This window comes from Haliotis cracherodii, unplaced genomic scaffold, assembly GCF_022045235.1.
Source record: "Haliotis cracherodii isolate W230 unplaced genomic scaffold, xgHalCrac1.p SCAF_2, whole genome shotgun sequence".
NCBI lineage: Eukaryota > Metazoa > Mollusca > Gastropoda > Lepetellida > Haliotidae > Haliotis > Haliotis cracherodii.
Window position 1 is genome coordinate 60,336,295 of NW_027266275.1, and position 23,972 is coordinate 60,360,266.

At 44.1% G+C, this 23,972-nt stretch overlaps 1 protein-coding gene across 2 annotated transcripts in view; it reads left to right on the forward strand.

The window, feature by feature from the left end:
* LOC139469337 (galanin receptor 2a-like) overlaps positions 1-23,972 on the forward strand; it is a 47,105-nt gene that overhangs the window by 7,187 nt on the left and 15,946 nt on the right. For both annotated transcript variants that reach the window (XM_071251478.1, XM_071251479.1), the window contains exon 2: positions 23,295-23,392. The gene's annotated coding sequence lies outside the window, so the exon portion shown is untranslated. The remainder of the gene's footprint in view (positions 1-23,294; positions 23,393-23,972) is intronic.

A 23,972-nucleotide genomic window follows, 5' to 3' on the forward strand; every position in this document is an offset into this window, starting at 1 on the left:
AATTAACATCTGAAACGGGTATCTATTTGAAAGGGTATATGTCAGTATTCCAGTTATATCACGTCGTGCCAGCTTCATGTGGGAGGAAGTCCCGGAGTTATGTAGGTCTCAGACGTTCTCCACTTTTGTGAAACCAACGAGCGCGGGTATGGTGCTGACAAACCTGGAACGACAATCGAGGCGAACCGGGATTCGAACCCACGATCATAGGTTTTTGGTATGCATGGGACGCAGCTCTGCACAGCGAATCGCGGCGCTTCAGACGACTTGGCCAACTATGCGCTCCTCAACCATAAGGGATGGTTCTGGACTTAAGGGATGTGTAAACGGCGACCATGCTTGTCGTAAGAGGCGACTAACGTGATCGGGTGGTCAGGCTCGCTGACTTGGTTGATGATTGTCATCATATCCAAATTGTGTGAATCGATGCTCATGATGTCACTCACTGGAGTGTCTGGTCCAGACTCGATTACTGACAGACCGCCGTCGTGAACACGTAACACCGGAAATAGCATGTCAACAAATCGGTACTGAAGTACACTTAAACCTGTTATTTCATTCATGGTTATAAAAAAACATCTTCCATTGTACATATGCTCTTATGTTTGTAATCTATTTTATTCAAAATTTGATTCAATATTGTTGACATTAGTTTCGGTGAAATCGTGTGTGAGCTGATCTTCACATCAATGCATCGTTATTTATAGTTAACCCAAATAAGACATTGAATGGATACGTTTATCATAAATGCCACATGTCTGGCTGTTTGACTTTTATGCATCAACATTTTGTTTTCGCGATCGCAAAAGCAAAACCGCGGCAAGCCTCAAAGGGTTACACGTCAAATTGTTCAATACATTAAACTTAACCGGCAATATTATTACAAAAGTGTTACGCTTATGGTCATTTGTATTTTAAATAATAAATAGTAAAATTAGCAACTTAAATTTCAAGATATTAGAACATACATTATTCCTGTTCAAATATATATATTTGGGATAAAACTTTCCTAGTAAAGTACAAATTCTAGTACTTTTTATGGTTGAGTCCCATCCGGGATTCGAACTCACATTCGTTATCCCAAATAATAACATTTGTTACATTTGACCACTTTCTAAATGTCATTGTGTAATCATATTATTCCTGGTATACGAATAATTCAGATACTATGGATTCCGGCCATTGCAATAAAATTATTTTACTTCAACACTGGACTGATTATTACTGTCAAATGACACATGAATTAATAATTCGCTAGATCATAGGTTGATGTCACATGTCCAACTCTTAACGGTAAATGAGGAAAGAGCCACCCAATCATAACTGACGCCCACACAGATCATCAATAGTACCAATACCGTTACGTGATCCGATGTCAGGAATAATACTCGGAGTTGCTGACCCGCCAATGTTCCTGCAAATATTGCCACTGTGTGCAGAAATTCAGTTTTTTTCCAAAATTCCCATACGACTCTCACCATGGCAACGGTATTAAAAATTGCGATCCTGCAACTGCCCGCATCAGAAGGGGCAAGGATAGCGTTTTATGGCAGATTCTATCACGTGAATCAATAAGTGTTTTTGTTTGAATCTGATCCAGATTGAATCGAGCTTTTGTAATAGTTTTCTGAAGGGAGGGAGTAAATGTGAAACTGTGCCGTGCAATTTTTTAATCATCAAACTTCGTATCTGTGTTCCCCGGGAGCTCTTGATTTCGTATCAGCTTCAGAGGTTGGATGGCTCAGTGTCATGCGATTGTGTATTTTAGTCCATCACATCTCATTTCGCAAATGTTTCTTTTGGGGTCTTTAAGCCATTTTGGTAATGAGCTTAAGCTCCTTACTTTGACGTACTATATGCATACTTTGGCGTATCATACCATTTATTTTACCAAGGGTAATACATAATACCAAATTTTATATGAGGAATATCAACTTGTTATCGTTCCGTTAGCGATTGATTAACATTCGACTCATTAACCAACTCATAGCCAGAGGTCGTAGAATTGTTAAATGACAAATACGTAAAGAGACATGCGTGAAGACCCGGGTTAGAATTTGGTCTTCAGAATCCCATGCTTGTCCTAAGAAGCGACTATCGGAATCGGGTGGTCAGGCTCGCTGACTTGGTTAATGCACGTCATCGTATCCTAAATGCGTGGATTGATGCTCATATCAATCACTGGATTGTCTCTTCAAGAATTTATTATTTACAGCCCACCGTCATACAGCTGGAATATTGCTGAGTGCGGCGTTAAACAACAAACGAATAGACGGATTTCTTTTTCCTCTTTCACCCTCTCTTAACATATATACATTCAAATACTATTCCACAACACGGCAGTGTAATGTAAATATCATATTGTCCACCTGTTTGAATCAAGGGAACTTATGTTTGTGTCGACGACATAACCATTTCAAATTTCTTCTATTAATGAATCCGCCATTTTGTCAACAGTATTATTGAAGAAATCCCTTTCTTTGAAGAAATTCTTTGATTAATGGGGAGTTGAGTGATGTTCGCATCAAGACTGCTCCATGTCCAGATTCACTCTGCTCCATGCCCAGATTCACACTGCTCCATGTCCAGGTTCAAACTCCTCCATGTCCGGGTTGACACTGCTCCATGTCCAGATTCACCCTGCCCCATGTCCAGATTCACCCTCCTCCATGTCCAGATTCACTCTGCTCCATGTCCAGGTTCATCCTGCTCCATGTCCAGATTCACCCTGCTCCATGTCCAGATTCACTCTGCTCCATGTCCAGGTTCATCCTGCTCCATGTCCAGATTCACCCTGCTCCATGTCCAGATTCACCCTGCTCCATGTCCAGATTCACTCTGCTCCATGTCCAGATTCACTCTGCTCCATGCCCAGATTCACACTCCACCATGTCCAGATTCACTCTGCTCCATGTCCAGATTCACTCTGCTCCATGTCCAGATTCACACTGCTCCAGGTCCAGGTCCACTCTGCTCCATGTCCGGGTTCACTCTGCCCCATGTCCGGGTTCACACTCCTCCATGTCCAGATTCACTCTGCTCCATGTCCAGATTCACTCTGCTCCATGTCCAGATTCACCCTGCTCCAGGTCCAGGTCCACTCTGCTCCAGGTCCAGGTCCACTCTGCTCCATGTCCGGGTTCACTCTGCCCCATGTCCGGGTTCACACTCCTCCATGTCCAGATTCACTCTGCTCCATGTCCAGATTCACTCTGCTCCATGTCCAGATTCACTCTGCTCCATGTCCAGGTTAACACTGCTCCATGTCCAGATTCACACTCCTCCATGTCCAGATTCACTCTGCTCCTTGTCCAGGTTCACACTCCTCCATGTCCAGATTCACTCTGCTCCATGTCCAGATTCACTCTGCTCCATGTCCAGATTCACTCTGCTCCATGTCCAGATTCACTCTGCTCCATGTCCAGGTTCAAACTCCTCCATGTCCGGGTTCACACTGCTCCATGTCCAGGTTCACTCTGCTCCATGTCCAGATTCACTCTGCTCCATGTCCAGATTCACACTGCTCCATGTCCAGATTCACTCTGCTCCTTGTCCGGGTTCACACTGTTCCATGTCCAGGTTAACACTGTTCCATGTCCGGGTTAACACTGCTCCATGTCCAGATTCACTCTGCTCCATGTCCAGATTCACTCTGCTCCATGCCCAGATTCACACTCCACCATGTCCAGATTCACTCTGCTCCATGTCCAGATTCACTCTGCTCCATGTCCAGATTCACACTGCTCCAGGTCCAGGTCCACTCTGCTCCATGTCCGGGTTCACTCTGCCCCATGTCCGGGTTCACACTCCTCCATGTCCAGATTCACTCTGCTCCATGTCCAGATTCACTCTGCTCCATGTCCAGATTCACCCTGCTCCAGGTCCAGGTCCACTCTGCTCCAGGTCCAGGTCCACTCTGCTCCATGTCCGGGTTCACTCTGCCCCATGTCCGGGTTCACACTCCTCCATGTCCAGATTCACTCTGCTCCATGTCCAGATTCACTCTGCTCCATGTCCAGATGCACTCTGCTCCATGTCCAGGTTAACACTGCTCCATGTCCAGATTCACACTCCTCCATGTCCAGATTCACTCTGCTCCTTGTCCAGGTTCACACTCCTCCATGTCCAGATTCACTCTACTCCATGTCCAGATTCACTCTGTTCCATGTCCAGATTCACTCTGCTCCATGTCCAGATTCACTCTGCTCCATGTCCAGGTTCAAACTCCTCCATGTCCGGGTTCACACTGCTCCATGTCCAGGTTCACTCTGCTCCATGTCCAGATTCACTCTGCTCCATGTCCAGATTCACACTGCTCCATGTCCAGATTCACTCTGCTCCATGTCCGGGTTCACACTGTTCCATGTCCAGGTTAACACTGTTCCATGTCCGGGTTAACACTGCTCCATGTCCAGATTCACTCTGCTCCATGTCCAGATTCACACTCCTCCATGTCCAGGTTAACACTGCTCCATGTCCGGGTTCACTCTGCTCCATGTCCGGGTTCACACTGCTCCATGTCCAGGTTAACACTGCTCCATGTCCAGATTCATCCTGCTCCATGTCCAGATTCACTCTTCTCCATGTCCAGATTCACTCTGCTCCATGTCCAGGTTCACACTCCTCCATGTCCAGATTCACTCTGCTCCATGTCCAGATTCACTCTGCTCCATGTCCAGATTCACACTGCTCCATGTCCAGATTCACTCTGCTCCATGTCCGGATTCACACTGTTCCATGTCCAGGTTAACACTGCTCCATGTCCAGATTCACTCTGCTCCATGTCCAGGTTCACACTGCTCCATGTCCAGATTCACACTCCTCCATGTCCACATTCACACTGCTCCATGTCCAGATTCACTCTGCTCCATGTCCGGGTTCACACTGCTCCATGTCCAGGTTAACACTGCTCCATGTCCAGATTCATCCAGCTCCATGTCCAGATTCACTCTGCTCCATGTCCGGGTTCAAACTCCTCCATGTCCGGGTTCACACTGCTCCATGTCCAGGTTCACTCTGCTCCATGTCAAGATTCACTCTGCTCCATGTCCAGATTTACACTGCTCCATGTCCAGATTCACTCTGCTCCATGTCCGGGTTCACACTGTTCCATGTCCAGGTTAACACTGTTCCATGTCCGGGTTAACACTGTTCCATGTCCAGATTCACTCTGCTCCATGTCCAGATTCACCCTGCTCCAGGTCCAGGTCCACTCTGCTCCAGGTCCAGGTCCACTCTGCTCCATGTCCGGGTTCACTCTGCCCCATGTCCGGGTTCACACTCCTCCATGTCCAGATTCACTCTGCTCCATGTCCAGATTCACTCTGCTCCATGTCCAGATTCACTCTGCTCCATGTCCAGGTTAACACTGCTCCATGTCCAGATTCACACTCCTCCATGTCCAGATTCACTCTGCTCCTTGTCCAGGTTCACACTCCTCCATGTCCAGATTCACTCTGCTCCATGTCCAGATTCACTCTGCTCCATGTCCAGATTCACTCTGCTCCATGTCCAGATTTACTCTGCTCCATGTCCAGGTTCAAACTCCTCCATGTCCGGGTTCACACTGCTCCATGTCCAGGTTCACTCTGCTCCATGTCCAGATTCACTCTGCTCCATGTCCAGATTCACACTGCTCCATGTCCAGATTCACTCTGCTCCATGTCCGGGTTCACACTGTTCCATGTCCAGGTTAACACTGTTCCATGTCCGGGTTAACACTGCTCCATGTCCAGATTCACTCTGCTCCATGTCCAGATTCACACTCCTCCATGTCCAGGTTAACACTGCTCCATGTCCGGGTTCACTCTGCTCCATGTCCGGGTTCACACTGCTCCATGTCCAGGTTAACACTGCTCCATGTCCAGATTCATCCTGCTCCATGTCCAGATTCACTCTTCTCCATGTCCAGATTCACTCTGCTCCATGTCCAGGTTCACACTCCTCCATGTCCAGATTCACTCTGCTCCATGTCCAGATTCACTCTGCTCCATGTCCAGATTCACACTGCTCCATGTCCAGATTCACTCTGCTCCATGTCCGGATTCACACTGTTCCATGTCCAGGTTAACACTCCTCCATGTCCGGGTTCACACTGCTCCATGTCCAGATTCACTCTGCTCCATGTCCAGATTCACTCTGCTCCATGTCCAGATTCACTCTGCTCCATGTCCAGATTCACTCTGCTCCATGTCCAGGTTCAAACTCCTCCATGTCCGGGTTCACACTGCTCCATGTCCAGGTTCACTCTGCTCCATGTCCAGATTCACTCTGCTCCATGTCCAGATTCACACTGCTCCATGTCCAGATTCACTCTGCTCCATGTCCGGGTTCACACTGTTCCATGTCCAGGTTAACACTGTTCCATGTCCGGGTTAACACTGCTCCATGTCCAGATTCACTCTGCTCCATGTCCAGATTCACACTCCTCCATGTCCAGGTTAACACTGCTCCATGTCCGGGTTCACTCTGCTCCATGTCCGGGTTCACACTGCTCCATGTCCAGGTTAACACTGCTCCATGTCCAGATTCATCCTGCTCCATGTCCAGATTCACTCTTCTCCATGTCCAGATTCACTCTGCTCCATGTCCAGGTTCACACTCCTCCATGTCCAGATTCACTCTGCTCCATGTCCAGATTCACTCTGCTCCATGTCCAGATTCACACTGCTCCATGTCCAGATTCACTCTGCTCCATGTCCGGATTCACACTGTTCCATGTCCAGGTTAACACTGCTCCATGTCCAGATTCACTCTGCTCCATGTCCAGGTTCACACTGCTCCATGTCCAGATTCACACTCCTCCATGTCCACATTCACACTGCTCCATGTCCAGATTCACTCTGCTCCATGTCCGGGTTCACACTGCTCCATGTCCAGGTTAACACTGCTCCATGTCCAGATTCATCCAGCTCCATGTCCAGATTCACTCTGCTCCATGTCCGGGTTCAAACTCCTCCATGTCCGGGTTCACACTGCTCCATGTCCAGGTTCACTCTGCTCCATGTCAAGATTCACTCTGCTCCATGTCCAGATTCACACTGCTCCATGTCCAGATTCACTCTGCTCCATGTCCGGGTTCACACTGTTCCATGTCCAGGTTAACACTGTTCCATGTCCGGGTTAACACTGTTCCATGTCCAGATTCACTCTGCTCCATGTCCAGATTCACACTCCTCCATGTCCAGGTTAACACTGATCCATGTCCGGGTTCACTCTGCTCCATGTCCGGGTTCACACTGCTCCATGTCCAGGTTAACACTGCTCCATGTCCAGATTCATCCTGCTCCATGTCCAGATTCACTCTTCTCCATGTCCAGATTCACTCTGCTCCATGTCCGGATTCACACTGTTCCATGTCCAGGTTAACACTGCTCCATGTCCAGATTCACTCTGCTCCATGTCCAGGTTCACACTGCTCCATGTCCAGATTCACACTCCTCCATGTCCACATTCACACTGCTCAATGTCCAGATTCACTCTGCTCCATGTACGGGTTCACACTGCTCCATGTCCAGGTTAACACTGCTCCATGTCCAGATTCATCCTGCTCCATGTCCAGATTCACTCTGCTCCATGTCCAGATTCACTCTGCTCCATGTCCAGGTTAACACTGCTCCATGTCCAGGTTGACACTGTTCCATGTCCAGGTTCACACTGCTCCATGTCCAGATTCACTCTGCTCCATGTCCAGATTCACTCTGCTCCATGTCCAGGTTAACACTGCTCCATGTCCGGGTTCACTCTGCTCCATGTCCAGATTCACTCTGCTCCATGTCCAGATTCACTCTGCTCCATGTCCAGGTTAACACTGCTCCATGTCCAGATTCACTCTGCTCCATGTCCAGGTTCACACTGCTCCATGTCCAGATTCACTCTGCCTCCATGTCCAGATTCACTCTGGTCCATGTCCAGATTCACTCTGGTCCATGTCCAGATTCACCCTGCTCAATGTCCAGATTCACTCTGCTACATGCCCAGATTCACTCTGCTCCATGTCCAGATTCATCCTGCTCCATGTCCAGATTCACCCTGCTCCATGTCCAGATTCACCCTGCTCCATGTCCAGATTCACCCTGCTCCATGTCCAGATTCACTCTGCTCCATGTCCAGATTCACTCTGCTCCATGTCCAGATTCACTCTGCTCCATGTCCAGATTCACACTCCTCCATTTCCAGATTCACTCTGCTCCATGTCCAGATTCACTCTGATCCATGTCCAGGTTCACACTGCTCAATGTCCGGGTTCACACTGCTCCATGTCCAGATTCACACTGCTCCATGTCCAGATTCTCTTCTGAATAATGTCTGAACATTCACTCTGGAACTGTTACTGTAGCAGTCTCAATCATGAATCTTAAATCTCAACAATGATGTTTAAGTCTGATGAACCATAGCTGTACAAGTCTGAATCGTCACTGTGGATTACCTGCATTCTAATGTTATTCTTTCAACAAATTTAGCTGATTACAATAGCCAAGTTTCCTTATTTTGTCTTCCTACAGCATTGGAGAGGGGCTCTTGTAAATGAGTGTTCAGCCTATCCCTCTTGTCTATCATACAGACCCTGAAACAAATATATCCAATACAACGTATGCAAGTCCATAATGTTTGGCAAGCCTAGATTACTGCAGTATCAGACACGGTATAGTTACATTAAGACCTTATAGCTATAGAGTCATAGCTGAACGGAATTGCATAACAAGAACGGACGTCAGTTGATTATACGTTCTAGCAGTAATACTGGCCTCTGACAAGGAGGCAGATAGTATCGGGAAAGTTGCCCACTCGGGTGACATGGCTGATCCCGCGTGACGGGAGGTGAGATTTAGTTGCGTGAAGGGATTGCTTCTTCATCCTTTGTGTCGAAAACAAACACGGTGTCTGGTCACGGCTTTGCATCAGAGTTTTAAAGGTCCGTGTTTGGATGTAACTCAAGACAAACCACGAACCAGAGTGTGCTTCAACATAAGGGGATTTCCTTCCGTTCTTTGAGCTGGAATCTTTACATTGTTGGTTTAGACAGGTGTCGGACATCTAAATGAGATTATTACAGATTCTTTTCAATACTTCAGTGTCCCGTTTATAAACATATTCACCTATAATGGTAGTACATTCATGACAAAGACTAAACGTTTCAGCATATAGGTGATTGTCAAGCAGTCTGTTAAAGTTGGTACATTCTTGCAAAACCATGTGCTATGGAACGTGTGTGTTGTACCCAGAGAGGAAATACGGGCACTAATTCCCTCGTCGTTCTGGGTGTGAAATGTAATTACAGTGGGCATCGGATAGGTACAAGGCCAGAACAGATAGCGCCTTTTAACTCAAGTACAACACGTGTATGGTCGTCCATTCGCTCACTTACTTACATTATCCAGTCACTCGCTATAACGACATTGCTTCTATATAATGTCGTTTCCTGGGACTGTATTGTTCCAGGAACTGTACTTGAGTGAGTGAGTTTGGTTTTACGCCGCTTTTAGCAATATTCAAGCAATATCACAAATGGGGACACCAGAAATGGGCTTCACACATTGTACCCATGTCGGGAATCGAACCCGGGTCTTCGGCGTGACGAGCGAACGCTTTAACCACTAGGTTACCCGACCGCCCCGAACTGTACCTGAAGTATCCCGACATGACGTCAAGGCCTGCTGTTTCCTTTTGTGTCAGAAAATGAAACAAAGTGGTAAATACAATTGTCTATTTTCACCAACCTTTATATCTCTCCTCAATAACCATTTCATGCAAACTGCCGTCAAAAGAAAAGATACACCATCTTGGATGATGGCTATAAATGAACAAGAAATGATTATTCGATGGTGATTGGTTGATGGTTGATTGGTTGGTTTGTTGTTTAACGCAGCCCTCAGCAATATTCCAGCTATATGACGGCAACTAATCGAGTCTGGACCAGACAATCCAGTGATTAATATCATGAGCGTCGATCCACGCAATTGGGATCAATGACCAAGTGCATCAACTAAGTCAGCGAGCCTGACCACCCGATCCCGTTTGTCGCCTCTTACGGCAAGCATTGTCGCCTTTTACAGCAAGCATGGTTTGCTGAAGACCTATTCTACCCCGGATCATAAGCTATCCTAGATGTGTTTTGGAGTGTTTCGGCGACTGTTTTTAGCCAAGTAACCGTTTGATAACGTTTGTCTTTTGGTCAAATCAATTTCCAAGTGTATAATTTCTCTTGCCCGCCTGTTTGTTCCACTTTCACAATAATACAAATAATGAGTATACGTTATACATCTACTTGATCAACCAACATGTATGAATTACATACTGAATGCTAAAAGTGTCAGTTGTACATACGCTTGAACAAGAACTTTCTTCAAGTCCAGCCTTAAAACAATCTTAACTTTAATAACTTTACAACGTAATTTGGTATGGTGTTTATAATATTTACGTATCCATTAGGAAGCGCAAGTCCGTATGTATTTAGATACATTATACTGACTCCGAGTTGACAAGTCCTATTTTTAGCCCCTTAATGCCGAGCGCCAGACAGGGTAACAACAAGTACCATCTTTTAACGTCTTTTGGTATGACGCGGCCGGAGATCGAACCCCGAACCACCCGCTTTCCGGATGGACGCTCTACCACAAGACCACGGAGGCGGTGTTTAAGAATTATGTTGAAAACATGGTCAGCACACTTACGCAGGACACTGTTTCATAATCTCGTGGAAATATGTACAAAATGTACAGTTATATAACTGCCACGATACAACACGCATATACATCCTCCCATCTCCTCGACAACTACTCAAAAGAATAGGAGCCATGTGGAACACCGCAACGAAGATGTCTCCCTGGAACACACGTGGTTCCGTCAGAGCAGCTGGTGGTAACTCCAGCCGTCACAGACAGCATGGTTTCAGAGATTCCCAGCTCCCAGGGGACGTCTAAACCACTGGAGGCCCATCAACCTAAGAGGCTGTTAACTACGGCCGAGGGCAAGACGATCTGTGAAGATTATTGGGTATTCTGCAGTCGTGTCGTTTTGGGAGATGTCGTTACATCAGTGTCACTTAAGACTGATGTAGTCGTTACTTAAAGCTGTCTTAATGACATGTGTGGTCTTCAGTGGAGTGGATGGAATTAAGGATGTTTCAATAATTAACAAAGAGTCAGAGCGTATGCAGACATGCTGATCGTGCCACATAGTAACTACTCTCTATTGGTACTCTCTATGCGTCCTTCGTTTTATCAGTGCCGTTTGCACCAATTATACAAAAAGGTTTGCTCTTCCTCGGGCACAGACTTATAGGCATTATACACAAAATACATAAATCTTCATTACGCCTCAACACGTTGTAAATATCACTGGGGAGTTAGGCATGAGCCGCAGTGACAAGATTTAATTTACATGTCTTCTCAGCACCAGAGACAAATATAATGAAATATAACCTTCAGCCTGCTCTCTCCGGAAACTTTACAACTTCTAATTTTACATGTTTATGTAAATAATTTCAATCTAATATAAAGATACGCGATTCTCATAACGCATGCGCAGGAGCTTATTAATTATTCATATGTAGGACCCTGCATGGAATGTAGCAATCATGTGTCAGATACAGACAGGCCAGTTACGTTGATGTCAACCTTTCTCTTGTTGATTTAATTATATCGCGTTTTCTGATGACAAGCTTGGCATAAACTAGATGTGGAATGTTTCAGTGAGACTAAGAGTATCCACAGCCACCCACAAATTAGATTTCAATGTTAATTCAGTCGTTGACTGATTCCAGTCTCTGACATGGGGTTCCATGGACACGGATAGTCTGGTGCCATGTCGTACGTCCTGACCAAGGCACTTAGGGTGGCTAATGCCTGTTACTGAGGAATTGTAGATAATGGTAACTGATTCAGGTATAGACGGGACGGTACATAGGCATGTTAGAAGGTTGAAGGTTAGCTGGATGTTGGGGAAATGCGGGACTAAAGAAATAGAGGTCATCACAGCAAAGTGAGAGGATTGACCGTGATGGACATGGAACTCGGGACAATAGTGTAGGCTGTCTTGTAGGAAGAAGGACATCCAGGTAGGTGATTACATGTCAAAGGAGGATATTTCGCTAGGGGATGCGCATAGAGGACGTCTTGTTGTGGAATAATAGTGAGTGAGTGAGTGAGTATGGTTTTACGCCGCTTTTAGCAATATTCCAGAAATATCACGGCGGGGAACACCAGAAATGGGCTTCACAAATTGTACCCATGTCGGGAATCGAACCCGGGTCTTCGGCGTGACGAGCGAACGCTTTAACCACTAGGCTACCCGACCGCCCCTGTGGAATAATAATGTAGGCTGATTCTTGGAAAGGACACCTAGGTAGGTGATTACATGTGAAGGGAGCACAAGTAACTCGGGGACGCACAGATGGTGTGAGTGAGTGAGTTGGGTTTAACGCTGCTTTTAACGCTATTCCAGTTATATCACGGCGTGTCAGCTTAATGTGGAAGGAAAGCCCGAAGTGATGCAGGTCTCAAACGTTTACCACTTCGGTGAAACCCACGAGCACGGGTATGGTGCTGACAAACCTAGAAACATGATTGGGGAGAACCGGGATTCGAACCCACAATCATAGGTTTCTGGCGTGCCCAAAGGACGCAACTCTGCACAGCGAATCGCGGCGCCTTAGACGACTGGGCCACCCGTGCCCCCCACAGAGGGTGTGTGTTGTGGGACAATAATGTGGGCTGATTCTTAGAAAGAAGGACACCCAGGTAGGTGATAACAATAATATAGGCTGAGTAGCAGAAAGGAAACCTCGGTAGGCGAACGAATGTGAAGTAGGGCACAGAAGTAGGGGAAGACACAAGGAACAGGTCACGTCAAAGGAGGTTACCTAGTCCATATATGTCTGCACCACTTTTCAATATAATCCCCTCAACCTGAAAGTTTTTGGCCTTTTCACCTTAAAGGTACTTACATCAGCAAAATTGTATTCTGACTGGTCCATGAAACACCCTTCTGTTGAGACCTTAAGACTTCCATCATCTTTAAACCGGGTACCACGAAAGTATGCTTTCAATTTCCGGAACAGAAAGTAACAGGTCTAGACTTTTGTGTGAGTGGTTAAGGTACACGGCACCACAGATGCGGATGGCAGCTTGAGCAATCCTCGAGTTGTGCTCTGGTGCGTTGTGAAGGAGCAGCAGTACTCCACCTGTCAACATTCATCTCCGTTTTTCTTTGATAGCTTGATCATCAGGCAATACTGTAAGGCATAAGACTATGCTTGTCGTAAGAGGCGACTCTGCTTGCCGTAAGAGGCGACTAACTGGATCGGGTTGACAGGCTCGCTGACTTGGCTGATGCATGTCATCAATCCCAATTGCGTGGATCGATGCTCATGATGTCAATTACTGGATTGTCTAGTCCAGTCTCGATTAATATACAGATAGCCGTCATATAGCTGGAATATTGTCGAGTGCGGCGTTAAACAACAAACAAACAAACTTCCTGTTGGATGCAAGAAAACATTTGCCAACATCGAGCCTGCCAACGGAACGTCTTTGTTGGTGGGACGCATGGTGCTTCCAGTGCATAGAACGCTGTTGGGATTCAGGATGCCAGTGGTGATTCCTTGTCCATCAACTGTGACAAGCCGTGCATGAAAGATTGACCCTCATGATCCATTCCTCGGAGTTTACGACCCGCCTTATTCTCTTACCATTCCAAAATACTCATGAATTATTGTTGACAGGTTGTACACTCATTGGCTGTTTCATCTATATTAATACGTCGATGCTGCAAAATCAAGACCTCTATTCAAGCAATCATTTAATCAGTGATGACTTCGAATGGTCTTCCAGATGTCTGATCATCTTCATGGCTTTCTCGTTCAGGCTTGAATTCGGTGAATAATTGTGGAATAATTGGGAGCTCAGTCACCATAAAAACAAACCATACGCTGATGTATACTTGATGCGTATCTGGTCATTTTCATGATTTTAGGTGGGTGGGTTTACCATTACAGATATCTTGTAAATATGTCAGGAAGAAGAAACTTCATCTTGTTGGTACAGCGGTGTGAGAGAACAAGCTTTCCTCTCAACAAATACTTACGTAGGTGAGCAGACACGTAGGTGGGACATTTAAATAGGAAGACAGGAAGATGATATGGTGATGTGGCTATTCTGCGTCTATGTTCATGCACACCAGTAGGACAGTTTGTGGTTTCACATCGGTAAAGGAACATAACCGCTGCACCTTTTCGCGAACACCTGACATCATCACTATTTGATAGTGTTGATTCATAAACACATGCTCGTGACATTTCTTATGAATGTGGAAAGGGTTTTATCGTTTTTATTTAGGAGAGCAGGGATTAAACCTGGAAAATACTTTGAAACATTCCTACATTTATTACTTTGTGGACTATCTAGTCAATAATTTTCAATAGACCGCCTCCGTGGTCTAGTGGTAGAGCGTCCGCCCGGAGAGCGGAAGGTCCGGGTTTCGATCCCCGGCCGCGTCATACCAAAAGACGTTAAAATATGGTACTTGTTGTTACCCTGCCTGGCGCTCGGCATTAAGGGGTTAAAACAAGGACTGGTCAGCTCGGAGTCAGTATACAGTGTCTGAGAGGGGTATTCATGTTAAACTGCGGCATGGTATATCAGTGAGCTAGCATCGGCATCAGTCCGGACTAGTACAAGCAGCCACACACACACACACGTGCATGCACATCGCTATATAAGTGCAATAATCTTGGACGCGACGTTAAACTCCATTTCACCTCACCTCACCTAATTTTCAAGATCTCAAAAATCTGATAGCTAACATTTTGCAACAAAGGAGATGTATCACATTTACAAAGGATAAAGACTTCAGCCTCGAAGCTATGTCAGATGTTTTCCGTCCTGGTGACAACTGCTAGATGGAATGCCAGTTATTACTTTTCGTTTGACAGTAAAAACGTTGGTAAAATAGTTTTCATCAAACTCAAATTAGTCCCAAAAACGTTTTACAAGAGTAATCGAAAATGGAAATCCTCTTGGATTCCTGATAAAGCTACTCATGCTATAAATCAATACCGGTCCATGGAAGGTAGCGCCTCATAACGGGACATCGTCATTAACAGTTATTGAACACATTTGGGGTTTACGTGTTTGTGAGATTGAAAAACATTAGCTGTTTGGTCAATCAATGACTTGCTGGGGGAAAATTAAACTCAGCATGTCCAAATTTAACGAAAGTTTTCAATTAGCTACATTTCTAAAACATTACATTTCAAATAATTTGTGTTGCACGTTCATTCAGTGTATTTGTATTAGTCTGAATTTTGAACTTTTTTCAATACAAACATCAATGACCTTAAAATATGATATAAAATGTCCTAAAGAACGCAGTTTGTTTTTAATAGGATTTTTTTTTTATTATCTTTATTATTATTTTATTATTATTATTATTTTATTCATTTATTTATTTATTAATTTAAAAAAAATATCTTATTATTTATTTTATTTTATTATTATTCTTTTTTTGGGGGGTGTCAATCCTCATTGACAATAATGCCTGTTAAATTATTCAAATTCCTCTTAAAGTATTGTTATAGGACCTTACCCCATCTCAATGTCAGAGTTTATACTTCCTCATTAATCACACATAGCATATTCCCTCACTGGAGCTATAGTTACTCGCTCCTGACAAAGAAGAAAGATACGTTTTATTAACACTATTTATTCCCAAACAGTACGATATGAAATGCAAAAACACCAATAACACAATTTGAATACAACCTGATTACAACCTGAGTAAGAGTACGCCCAGTACATATACGACCCATATACAAAGCTGGGATGTTATAACACATGGGCGTATACAAGCACAACACATTTCTATGAGCATGAAGTCCATTGACCTCGTGTAGGAGGGTGGAGTGGTTGCCTTACAGAACTCATGTAAACTTCATTCTGAGGGAACCCGACAGAACACCTATTCCTGAGACCCGAAAAGATCCGGGGTAGAATACGTCTTCAGCAATCCATGCTTGCCGTAAAAAGGCGACTATGCTTGTCGTAAGAGGCGACTAACGGGATCGGGTGATCAGGCTCGCTGACTTGTTCTGGTCCAGACACGATTATTTACAGACCGCTGTTATAAAGCTGGAATATGGCTGAGTGCGGCGTTAAACAACAATCAATCAATCAATCTATTCCTGTAAACCTGCAAACGGGAGGCATCGTCTTTGTTATGTCACTCACAAAACTGGGTATATCGTTATCTAGTTTATAGCGAATAGAGGATATTGATGTCATCTTGTCAGTTACATGTTTTTCTCATCCATTGACCTGAGAATGGCTTAGCGACAAGTGAAAATGTCAAGTTTAACAGATGACTAGAAAATGTAAACATGGTTGTCAAATAAATTTGACATGTTCTTCATCGTTTGAAGCATTTTCCACGATGCTGTTCTATATGGCAGCTGCACATTAATAAATAAAGAAGTTAATAAATATAGCATCAACACCATCGCCTCTATAACACCCCTTCCACATCCAACCAGCTGAACACAGTCTTTCGGGATTATTTGACGTAAATTGCCAGCCTGATCCCGGTTTGCTTAGTAGATGAAATGTCTAGAACTGTAGTTCCTTGCAGCATCAGTCGAGTTGCCTGCATGAATATAAAGCACCTGTATTAAATCCATCCCTTCAGTACCCATACGCCAGCATTAACAAGGTTAGGCAGAACCATGCTGTGTTTACTCATAGACCCAGACGGAACCCCGGAGGATAAATGTATTGACGCCTGGAACATTACAGGTAGACCGAGGGAATGGTTTTAATGGTCTGCACGCTGTGTAAAATGTGTGTATTGCATTTTACTATCCACAGAGCCATCGGGAACCTGATTATTTTTTAGATAATAACATTATGACATGATTTTATCACAACGTCTGCTTTAGGATTTGCTGAAGCGGATCTTGCGAATATGATATTGTTACCGCGCTATTACACAGAAACGTCGTGTGACCAGCACTTAGCACTGGTTTTCGTTTAGCCAATATGCGAAATGATATTTATTCTGAAAGGACGTTCCTTCAATAGGGTGTGTTAGTGCTAAAAAGTTTCTTAAGCGTGTAATATCGTTTGTGACGTCATATAATGCAGAAAAATAGGTCATGGTGGTTTTTCAAGAAAATTGTCGTTTTGTAGTCGTTGAAAACGTCATGGAGTATGCTGGTTGGTCTCGTTTGTATGCGATGTCGGGCAACAAACACAGACTTTTTTACGAGGATTGTTTTCATGCCGGATTCTGCCGCTGGGACAGGAAATGTTGGCCTTTACGCGATCACCTGGTGATATCGCTGATTTTCGGTGGTCAGCTGTTTTGTCTTTTGCGCCTAATGGCGTGTGTTTCGTCGGATGGTTGGTCTCTGGTGTTGACGTTTACATTTCTTCACTTCATTATTTAACTATTACTTTTTTTACGAAATCTTGGATGGCTGCTTGTCATCGTATCCCCACACAGTGAACGTTGTACTTAATATCAACCATTGGTTTGTCTTCCTCGTGTGAACTCTATTATTTATAGTTCGCCGTGATAAAAGCTGGCTTATTGCTGACTGTGATGATAAACAATATTCACTCGCTGACGAAATCCGAATTTGGACATGCTGGTATTTCAACAGTTCCCTGCCATAACGCAGACCTCCCAAAATGCAGAGCTGATAAGGCAGACCAAGAAGTAAAGTTGATAAAATAACAGATGCTTGTCTCGCCCAATTATTTAATAGACATTCCCATCTTTGGAATAGCTTAGCCAGGCATCTCAAACATCTACTGGCTTCTCATAAATGAAACCATGAACGACAATGTCGTATCAACGTGGGTAGATGATGACGCTCGCATTACAATGAACATCTGGAACCACCACTCTACTACGGACCAAGGACGGTTCTGAAAGGCTTCCATTCAAGGCCGAACCGTTCCATGCAGCAGTAGCGTACAGACGTGTACAGATTTGTGGAACACATCAAGAAGATAGAGATATCAGAAAGAGCCAAAGTCAATCAGATGTACTTTAGAGCTGCCCCTTCTCATTTAAGAGAGAATACAAATAAAACAACAAAAACGAGCGTTCCAGTTGAAATACTGCAAAAAGCATAGTCGATTGTACGATTCCGACTATATCATGAACATGTGTTTATGAATCACTATTAAATAATGATACCAGGTGTTTATGAAAAGGTGAGCGTACCCTGCCCCACCGGTGGCACCCGTCACAAACACATGCACAGGCAAGTAAATTGTTCACTGAAAAAAACGCAGGAAGATATGGTACAGTGAGTGAGTGAGTGAGTATGGTTTTACGCCGCTTTTAGCAATATTCCAGCAATATCACGGTGGGGGACACCAGAAAAGCGCTTCAGAGATATGGTACAAGTTAAAATAGGGAATTGCATGGGACATCATTTTTTGTCCCTGATGCGTCACATTTGGAAATGTCCACCACATGTCCACATTACACTTTACTGTAACCTTGATGAAACAACTTCTCAGCAAAAGTCGTTTGACACTCTTTGAAATCTTTGTAGAAAGAGCATGCGCGACTGTATCTCAAAAGTTGTGAAATGACTGGAGCTGCTGGAATATTGCTCGACATGGAGGGAAAGCTGACTATTGGAAACCCGACTGTTCAAACTAAAGGAACAGTTGAGAAATGGCCCGAAAACTCTGGTTGAGTGTGTAGATGCCTTGGAACATTTACTTAAATTAGGATGAATTGTACACATGTATACAGAATGTATACTAGGGTATCCATTCAGTGCATTGTGTCTAATGCTTTTTCTGTATAATGGTCAACAAATGCTAAATTCTCAAGCGAAACTTTTTTTTTATTCTGTGAGTGGATCATACCATTATAATTGCAACATGTTAAAGACCATCACAATTATGATAACAAGCGGTCTGCAATATGGGAGGACACCATTTCAACAGTTCGCTTTCTTCATACTTCATACTATACTTTCGTCAGTAACTATATACTGCAGTGATATCATAAATATTAGGTAATGAGAAATTATTTATGAAGTAAACTAATGTTAATAACACGCCAATGAAGACGCGGTCAGACCAGGGCCCTCTTGCACAGAGCGATCTTAGCACTAAGATGATCGTAACTCCCATACTTTAACATAGGCTTACAATAGTCTTAGCGCTAAGATCGCTTTGTGCAAGTGGGCCCAGGTGCTACCGGCAGGGCAGGAATATGCTTGCCCTTTTCGCGAACACCTGAGGTCATTACTAGTGTCCAGTGTTCCATTCATATACTTTTCACCGCTCTGTTGCTTTTACACCCAATTGGTTGGTTGGTTGGTTGGTTGTTTAACGCCGCACTCAGCAATATTCCAGCTATATGACGGCGGTCTGTAAATAATCGAGTCTGGAACAGACAATCCAGTGATTGATATCCTGAGCATCGATCCACGCAATTGGTATCGATGACAAACACCAACCAAGTCAGCGAGCCTGACCGCCCGATCCCGTTAGTCGCCTTTGGGGTGGTCAGGCTCGCTGACTTGGTTGAAGCATGTCATACGCCCAATGGAATCAGTGATGGAGGAAAATCGAGACTGGTTATTCTGTGGGATAGACGTCCTATTCAAATGGTCCTGTACTTGGATTGTCTCGGCAACGTCCGTTGCTTTTTCCGACAACAAACCTGGAAATGGGAAGTAATTGTCTAGGATGTCTTGCCCCAGGTTGTAAGTTCTCTAGTTCTTGACGTCAGTGCCGGCAGAGACCCGGATGTTGTCATGGTATAGGGCATTACGATAGAAGCTGCTACTCAGTGTGTCAAATCCCATGAGGAAGTTCCGACAGGTCAGACAAACCGTAATTATCTGCTTATGTCAATATACAATTGTACTTGCCTTGTTGTTTTGACGTGCAAGACGTCTGCGCGACATTTGATTCTATCTATCTGTATTTGTGATCTATCTTTGTCGGAATAAAGGTGAGGTGAGGTGAGGTGAAATCGGGTTTACCGTCGCGTCCAAGATTATTGCACATACATAGCGACGTACATTCACGTGTGTGGCTGCTTGTACTAGTCCGGACTGATGCCGATGTATAGTGCTACCACACTGAGATACCATGCCGCAGTTTAACATGAATACCCCACTCAGACAAAGTATTCTGACTCAGAGCCGACCAGTCCTTGTTTTAGCCCCTTAATGCCGAGCGCCAGACAGGGTAACAACAAGTACCATCTTTTATGTCTTTTGGCATGACGCGGCCGGGGTTCGAACCCCCGACCTCCCGCTCTCGGTGCGGACGCTCTACCACTAGACCACGGGGAGGTAGTGTCGGAATACAAATGTCAAACGTACGTTATACTTAAGAAAATGATAGTTTTGCAGAAATTGAACCTGCATGTTAAGAATCGACTCGTTTTGCCAAATGTTTCTTTTAACTCGGTTCGTAAATTTTCTTGTAGCTTAGTGTCCCGACATGGGTACAATGTGTGAAGCCCATTTCTGGTGTCCCCCGCCGTGATATTGCTGGAATATTGCTAAAAGCGGCGTAAAACCATACTCACTCACTCACTCACTGTAGCTTAGTGTCTGTACCGGAGGGTCGCGATGTGTGAAATATAAAGGCATTTATCAAATGAATGGATAATGGCCATGCTTATCCAAATCAAAACCTTTTAGCTTATTGTTTTACCTTTCTGACAAACTATGATTGCTAATGGTGAGTTGTTTTGACGAAAGTGTCAAGTTCGGCGTGCTTCCTGCTTGAGCAAAAGACATCAAAACGAGTATCCGATGTCAGTTGCTATTGAACATAACATCACTTGATAATGGACCATATAGAGTGAGTCACAGTTTGACCTGGTTGAAATTGTATGTCATCGTAACTCAACGAACGTGGTCGATGCCCACACGATTTGAGTGATTACATCGCCGCTTTGAACAGTATTTCTGTAATCACAGCGTGTCCGCTTAATGGTCATGGAAAACCCGAATTGATGCAGCTCGTGTACCACTTTGGTTCTTACAAACCAAGACCATAACCAGGGAGATTCTGGGATTCAAACCCATTTTTGTAGGATCCTTGCACGATTAAGGGACGCAACTCTGAATATGGGAAAAAGTAGATGTTTTACACACTGTCTACAATGTAAACTGTTCCTCATTCAAATCGGGGGCGGTCGGGTAGCCTAGTGGTAAAGCGTTCGCTCGTCACGCCGAAGACCCGGGTTCGATTCCCCACATGGGTACAATGCGTGAAGCCCATTTCTGGTGTTCCCCGCCGTGATATCGCTGGAATATTGCTAAAAGCGGCGTAGAACCATACTCACTCACTCATTTAAATCGGGTGTTGGGGTAGCTTCGTGGTCTTCCGTTCGCCGCACCGAACACACTGGTTCGAAACCTCACATGAGTACAATGGAATATTGCTGAGTGCGGCGTTAAACAACAAACAAACAATTAAACACATCGTTACAATGGAATACTGCTTAGTGCGGCGTTACACAACAAACAAACAATTAAACACATGAGTACAATGGAATATTGCTAAGTGCGGCGTTAAACAACAAACAAACAATTAAACACATGGTTACAATGGAATATTGCTAAGGGCGGCGTTACACAACAAACAAACAATTAAACACATGGTTACAATGGAATACTGCTTAGTGCGGCGTTACACAACAAACAAACAATTAAACACATGGTTACAATGGAATACTGCTTAGTGCGGCGTTACACAACAAACAAACAATTAAATACATGGTTACAATGGAATACTGCTTAGTGCGGCGTTACACAACAAACAAACAATTAAACACATCGTTACAATGGAATACTGCTTAGTGCGGCGTTAAACAACAAACAAACAATTAAACACATGGTTACAATGGAATATTGCTAAGTGCGGCGTTAAACAACAAACAAACAATTAAACACATGGTTACAATGGAATATTGCTAAGTGCGGCGTTAAACAACAAACAAACAATTAAACACATGGTTACAATGGAATATTGCTAAGTGCGGCGTTAAGCAACAAACAAACAATTAAACATATCGTTACAAGGGAATACTGCTAAGTGCGGCGTTAAACAACAAACAAACAATTAAACACATGGTTACAATGGAATATTGCTGAGTGCGGCGTTACACAACAAACAAACAATTAAACACATGGTTACAATGGACTACTGCTTAGTGCGGCGTTATACAACAATCAAACAAACACATGGGTACAATGTGTGAGACCCGTTCTTGATGTCCCCCATCGTGACACTCTCTCTTGCTACAATCATTCCCACGACAACGATGAATTTTACCCTACGATTCGTTTTTAATGACCTGTTTATTTCGTTAGATATCTTCCAAACAAAACCTACAAACCGTTCTGTTGCATAAAAGAAGTGTTTATCACCTTTCTGGAAAGGAAATCAACTTCATCATAAAGCTCCCATTAACGTTTAATCAGAAATAAAACGTTGCCAAAACGCACGATTCGGACTCCACCAATTACCGTATTAGTAATCATAATCACGACAGCGTGTTTTATTATTGCTTCATAAACTATTCGTACAACTTGATGACAAGACGATTTGTGAAATCAGCCATTAATGTATATTCCCAAAGTCATTAACGCCAATTACACGTTGGATGAATGTGCTTTAAGCATTGATCCAGGAATGTTAGCAACTTTCAAGACATAAATGTTTCCTGCCAGCTTCAGTACCGAGCTTCCCACAATCAATAAATGACCTAAGTCTTAATCTTGGGGTGAAATACATGTGCCCCCCAATGTCATTACTTTGGGGAAACACGACCAATCCCTAAATCACGTCATTATCAGATTTGCCAATATTCAGTTGGAGGAAGTGTCTTTTTACCAATTTATCTCGCATTCTGAGAGGTTTCGCAGGTTTTAACTTTCGTTATTTTTTGCTGAAAAGTTAACTCTTAACTAATTTGAAAAGTTGTGAAAAGTACCTCATGCAGGCGAAGCTAAGCGTACTGAAATTGTTAAGTGACGAATAAAACGCTTGGATTTGACATGATGTATTTGTTTTAAAGAACCAGCAATAAACAAACATGTTACGATGTAGTATGAACTAAAACTTGCCGTCATGATAATGAGAACCATATCCATTGAATGAATACAAATGGCAAATCGATCCGGGATGTAATGGATGAGTGTTAAGCTGTTGAAACATCCAGTGGCATGTGACGGGGGTCCTGTCTCCATGAAGTCGTGATGAAGCAGTCTATAACATAACTTCTGTCTTCTTGGTTCACAGCTCATTGATCGGTGAGGATCTGACGCTGTCGGACATACGTTGTGATGGATCTCACACCGGCGACGATGTCGTGTGGAGGGTACGTCTGTATGTACTAGGTAAGAAATGTCACATTTGATATCAGTGATGTGGTCGGACAATCCCTCGTGCCGTCGTATTAAGAATTAATTGGCAGCGTGTTTGGTTTTGTTATTGTGATGAAGATTTTCAGCTGTATGATGGCGTGTACCGGAACTACTGCAGTAAGGTAATATAGTTGTTACCGAGGGACGTAAATACGGTATAGTATGTTAAGATGTCGTGTATGTTTGTGGTACGGTCGTATTCAGATTTGCAGTTATGTTTATTGAGTGCATTACTGTGTAATGCAGGAGATTGGTGACACATTCATTGGCATGGTAAAGAAACAGGTTATACTTCCATGATGTTAAAATGAATGGCATGCCAGCTTGCTTGGGGTGTGGTTGGATTGAGAGGTTCATGGGGTAAGGATGGGCAGAGTGGAGCAGGGATGGTAGCGTAGGGTAGGGTGGAGTAGGGATGGGTAGGGTGGAGTAGGGATGGTAGCGTGGGGTAGGGTGGAGTAGGGATGGGAAGGGTAGGGTGGAGTAGGGATGGGTAGCGTAGGGTAGGGTGGAGTAGGGATGGGTAGGGTAGGGTGGAGTAGGGATGGGAAGG